General features: G+C 41.6%; 1 non-coding gene across 1 annotated transcript; it reads left to right on the top strand.

The window, feature by feature from the left end:
* The first annotated feature begins 907 nt into the window (after positions 1–907).
* trnas-uga (transfer RNA serine (anticodon UGA)) lies at positions 908–989 on the top strand. Its single transcript has one exon. It is a non-coding gene; the product is annotated as a tRNA-Ser (tRNA).
* The last annotated feature ends 5,011 nt before the right edge of the window (positions 990–6,000 follow it).

Here is a 6,000-nt window from a genome sequence, read left to right as displayed (position 1 = left end):
TTATTAGATCATGAGGGACATGGATAGGTTGACTCGTCACGGTGTTTTCCGGCTGGTGAGGAAGTCAAAATTTAGAAAACATCGGTTTACATTTAGAGGGTAAGGATTTAAAAGGGACGTCAGGGGCAACTTTTTCAGTCGTGTCCAGAATGAGCTGCCAGAGAAATTGTTGTAGACTGGTACAACTGTAACATTTAATGGCATCTGGATGGATATAGAGTAACAAGGTTTTGAGGGATGTGGGTCAAATGTTGGCAAATGGGACCTATTAATTTAGGATAACTGTCCACCATGGTCAAGTTGGAAAGAAGGACCACTTTCCGTGTTGTATTGTTCAAGGACTTGATGACTCTAGAACAACCGCAAAAACTTTGCAAATAATTCCGTCAAGACGATTTCAAGTTCCAAATCTTTGGTTAATCTTCCCCTTTTGCGCTCACAAATTCATTACCTGATGTCAGAACTTACGGATTAGTTGCTGGATCCATTCATGTAAATTGGTTCTGCATTCTTTCTAATTCCGATATTGTTTTTACGAATGTAGCTAGTGTTTATGGACTTAGCATCAATATTTCTAATACCATATTTCGATGAATATTAAAACACAACAGCATATCTAATTTGGCACCAGATGATGAGCAATTGAGTCAAAATCGATCGGACGCAGTGAGACAATGATCCTCTCTTCGTGTGGTGAACATCCGTGACTCTATAATTCTACGAAGAATCATTCCCATAACTTCAGCTGTGTCAGAATCTAGTTTGCGGTGAAAGCCTGTCAATCTGCGAAGGTACCGTTCGTCTGGGCATCTGCAAAGGATTTGGCGAAATCTTTGGGTCTTGACAATTTGTTCTTCCAACAAATGAATTCAGTTATTTTACTATGAAAATTAATAGGCTTGCCGCAGCTGTGATGGCCGAGAGGTTAAGGCGTTGGCCTTGAAATCCAATGGGGTCTCCCTGCGCAGGTTCGAATCCTGTTCACAGCGTAGAATCTTTTAAAAGTCATTAATTCATTTGCAGAATTTGAATTTCGTGGAGCTTGAGCTTTGCATTCAATCGAAAGTAAATTTTCAACTGTGAAGAATCCGAAGTAATTTCAAGACTGACCCAGTCATCTAATTGAATAAATTATGTGTCGAGACACAAAAAGCCACCAACTTCCAACACGAATCAGTGTCAACACATTTGTCGAACTATCATGAAATTTGGATGTTCGGGGGGTGGAATTCAGCAAAACAAGAAGCAATGCAATACATTTACCTGCAGGTGATGACATCTTTTTCAGGATCCGTTGAAAGTCAAGCTGAGAAAGTTCAACCTAATTTACAGCTGACTCTCAAGGCCAATAATCTATTATATCAGCAGTCAATGAATTAGAAAAAAGCAATTCCATGTGTGGAAAGGAACTCGACTGATTCAGGTTCCTGGCTTGCGATGTGAAAAGGCAAGGCGATATCAGCGGAGTAGAATTTTCTGGAAATATTAGAAATGGAATGTTAACGGTCTTCTGCTGTCCACATTCGTAAGAAACTGTGCATTAAGAACTGAAATTGAAAATTAACGATGAAAATCAGACTTAGCCCTCTGTTTGTGGTGTAGCATTGTTCAGAACAATTGGTTGTTGTTGAGGCTAAAATTGACCAAAATAATCGATGGGGAACTTATCCACGGCCTTCGTTGGAGCAGTTGGTGTGGAGAGGTCAGCTTGAAGAACCAAATGCCAATTATTCATCATGGCTGTCTGAATTGCTTAGTTAAACATACTCCCAGTTTAATGAAAAAAAAGTTTTGCTATCGGAGCTAGATGTTTTCGTGTCAGCATGTTCAAATATGAGAAGACACTCCATGGAGTAGATGTGACTTAAATTTTGACTCTAACGTCAGAGATGTTGACACATTTCTGCACCAGAACAGCACTACCATTGGTATCAAATCAAACTGAACAAAGGACTCGTCACTTCGACATTTCCTGTCTGCAGACTCTGCCAATAGACCGTTCAGGCCCGATGTAGGAATAGGGCGTGGTGACATCTGTTCGCAAGTGGATCACTTCATTCTTGCTCACGATCCGTAAACCGTAATTCATTTTGAACTTCTTAGCCATCAGCATGATAAGTTGTACATAATGCACCACTTTGCTTCTCGAAAGAAAGAGCGAAATCTTATTCAATGCAGACGCAAATTCAAGTTGTCCCTGGTCGACCAGAAGACAGATGTCGCGAAACAAAGTGAATACAGAAAACAATCAATGTTTTCTGGGAGTCAAAAAGATGTACTGGAAGAACGGAAACATATATTTGGAACTAAAGTCACATACCACTTCCACAGACTAACGGTGTTCTTGAACCGTTATCTTAATTTGACCTTCATGTCCACCATTGCTGCAAAAATTATGTTAACAACTCAGAACTTTGTGTTCTTTGATATTGTCTCCTTCATGTTTCTCTTGATTTTAAAACTCAAACCGAGCAATAGTAATGCGCCCTACTTCATTTGCAAAGATCAGAAGAAAATCAATTTATAAGAGAACAGAAATAAAGCTTCGTCTGTCTTTCGAGAGAAAACACAGTTACCATTTCGACTCCAAAAAGTCTTCTTCAGAAGTCTGCGCAATGAACTCGAAATAGTAGACCGAAAATGAAAAAAAGATGCCAAAATGCCGCGAATACACCACCCGCAAGTGCCTCAAGTCCTACTCGAATATGCCGGATTACTACTATCAACATCAGTGGAGAACGGAACAAAGCTCATTCTGCAGTTGTCAACCTGTTATGACGTAGTTTGTAAAGTCAGAAATCTGATTCGGTAAAAAGCGGGATGAGAGCGGGATATAGGAAGTCTGAAAAAAGCAAGTGCGTGCTTTGCTTTGAAGAAGGTTGGCAGTGATGAAAATGGAAATTAACTACAGTAAGGGGGGCTGAATTAATACTCAGAATCGTTGCAACACACAGGGACGCAATTCTTTTTGCTAGGTTTCTGTTCTGCCATTTTATAATCACGACTGCTGTCGGGTTTGGTTTCCATTCCAGGCTTAGGTGACAGCCTGATGGAAGTTTGCACATTCGCTCAATTTCTGTGTGGTTGCTCTGGTTTGCTGCCACATTCTAAACATTTGCAGGTTATTTGGAATCGCCATTGAACGCACACGGTTACAGAGACAGTGATGTCTCTGTAATAGGAGTGTCTGGATAGGACGTACTTCAGAGGATTTGTGTGAACTTAAATAGACAGTGTGGGGTAAGTCTGCTGTTTCCTGGGAGAGCTACATGGACAGAGAGTGGTCAGGGTCTTCTTCCCTGAGGGAGATACATTGACAGAGTTGGGTTAGTTGCTCTTACCTGTTTCAGTCACGCAGATACAGTAGGGTCAGTCTGCCTTTCCCTGGGCGAATTTCTTTCACAGAGTGGTGACAGTCTGCTCTTCCCTGCCTGAGTGAAATAGAAAGAGCGGGGTCAGTATTATCTTCCCTCGATAATTTATGTTGACAGTCTGGCTTCCGTCTGCTCTTCCCTGGCGAGTTACATTGGTAGAGTGGGGTTAGTGTTCATTCATTGGGTGAGTGCCATAGACGGAATGGGATCAGTCTGCTCTTCCCTGAGGGAATTACATTTATAGAGTGGGGTCAGACTGCTCTTCAGAGAATGACTTATATTGACAGTGTGGAATCAGTCTACACTGAGATTGTGGGGTCAGTCTGTCCTTCCCTGGGTGAGTAACACTGACTGAGTGGCGTCAGTTTGCTCTTCCCTCAGTGAGTTACATTGACAGAGTGGCGTCAGGAGTGGCGTCTTTGAGGAGTTGACAAAAGTAACTCGTCCCCTACATCTTTGGGATAATTAGGGATGGGCAGTGAATCTTATCTCATTGAAAGTCAACTGTGTCCCAGAAATGCATTTCTAATAATTGCATGTACTAATTCGACACTGCAAGCGGACGGGAATAACTTGAGGAGAGGTGCAGGGTAGAATAATTAAAGTCAAATGCACTGATGCCGAGGAGACATGACACAAGATGTGAATGTGGAGCTAATGGTGCAAGGCTCAGTGTCAGTGCTATTGGTTCAGCATTTATTTCTCACTGTTCGCAATGACTCACACACCACTGCTGTCAATTCACAACAATGAGCCTGTTCATCTTGGTTTGAACATCCCTGCGTGTGTATTAATGTGGTTAATGGGATGCGAGAGGAGATGAGCACATCCCCTTTATTCTGTCAGTTGAAACAGATGAAAATATCTGTTGGATGCCAATGCAAAAGGATACTGTCTTTTTCTGTGCCTTTTCAGTAGGGCATGCTCAGCATTGAAATGTCTGCTTTTGCACAAGCAAAGTTTGATTGCCATTCATACTGAGCAACGTTAATACAGAAAACGCGTTTTCGAATTCCTGTGATCAAGTGGTTCAGGCATTGCACATATGGACGACAAATCTGGCTTTTAACGTGGCGCCGTGGCTTAGCTGGTGAAAGCACCTCCTATCACACTGGTGCCTGCTCATTGTATTGAAAGCTCGTTATTTCTCGCAAGGATTGTGTTGCTGATCGAGAAACTCAGTGTCCTGTTTGAATTGCTATATATTCTGATTTCGAGTTCCGGCATCATTTTCCAGATTTAAATCCAGTAGTGTATGTTGCCCTTTTTAACTACTATTTTAACCTGGAGATTCTTCTCGCAGTTCCACAAGCACTTCTGCTTCTCATCCCCGTATTCTCATTCCTTCATTCCCAGTTTTGTGGAAATTAAGTGGTGAGGCAGGAGACACTGCAGCATTCCCGGGGATGTTGTGGTAATGGCACTGACACCACGACATGATCACCCTCAGTCTCTGCTGTCACCATTCATTTGTTGTACACCAACAGTAAATGCATCCTTGTTCTTCTTCAGCTATCATGTAGTTACTTTCTTTTCCTGTTGGATAAGGAATTCAACTTTAACTTCGAAAGGGTCTTTAGATTTTGAGGAAGAAATGTCTCCTTGCCTCAGGTCGAAGTGACAGACGCATTATCCAGAGAATATGAGACCACTTCGACCGACTCCAGCCAGGCGTCAGAAAGCCTCTCAGCAGTTCGAATCTCAAACTGTCTCTGAATGTCACACTTTTCAAGAGCAGAAATGGGAAATGAGGGATATGGACAGTCAGAGAGTCGGAGAATGTGAAAAAGGCCTAGGAGGATACAGAGACAAATATAGAAAAAACGAAGACACATATTGAGGCAGACACTGAAAGAAACAATTCACCATTCGGCGTGACTGCTAAATAACAGAAAGCAAAAGGAAATGTAGCCATTAAAACATAGCCTTCCACCAGCTCAGGAAAATGAAAATAGCATGACAGCTGATTAAGTCCTTTTAAGATTGTAAATTCGACGTTTGTAAGCTCAAGAGTGATTTTGATAAATATCCTGATTCGACAGGTAAGATTATCATTTTCCCAACAGTATAATCTAGAAATCTATAACTAACCTGTTTCCTGTCCATTTAAAAAAAATCTGTTTCTCTCCACAGATGTTACCAGGTGTAGCGGGTTTCTCTATCAATTCTCGTTTTTAGTCCAGCTTTTCAAAACCTGCATCTTTTTGATTTTTGATAACCTGGCACAAAACCCAGCATTACCAGGTACGGACCAGTAGTCAGAAATACTGCTACCACGATATACTTGCACAATAAAGCGTTCATTCCCTGTCCGAAAATAGAACTAATGCCATGGCAGTTCTAGTTCCAAATCCTAACTACGTCATTACACTGAATGAAGACAGACGCTCTTGCACTTATTCTCAATGAAATGGCTTTTCCCTTTCATTTCTGATCAGTTTCACTGCAGATTGTTTTCTACTCGTCTTCAAGTTTTGCAGAATGGAAAAGCCCATTTGGCCCATGGTGCAGTCTGGTTTAAAGACATTCGTCTATTCCATTCCCTGTTTCCAGCTTTGGTCCATAACCTTATGTGTTCTGATGTTTCCAGTGCAAATGGCAGTGAGGTTCTCGCTTTGATCTTAGA

The sequence above is a fragment of the Chiloscyllium plagiosum genome, unplaced genomic scaffold (genome assembly GCF_037043375.1).
Source record: "Chiloscyllium plagiosum isolate Xiang-an unplaced genomic scaffold, Cpla_swu_hap1 HiC_scaffold_14, whole genome shotgun sequence".
In the NCBI taxonomy this organism is placed as follows: domain Eukaryota; kingdom Metazoa; phylum Chordata; class Chondrichthyes; order Orectolobiformes; family Hemiscylliidae; genus Chiloscyllium; species Chiloscyllium plagiosum.
Note: the sequence above shows the minus strand (reverse complement) of the source record. Positions and strands in the feature narration are given on the sequence as shown.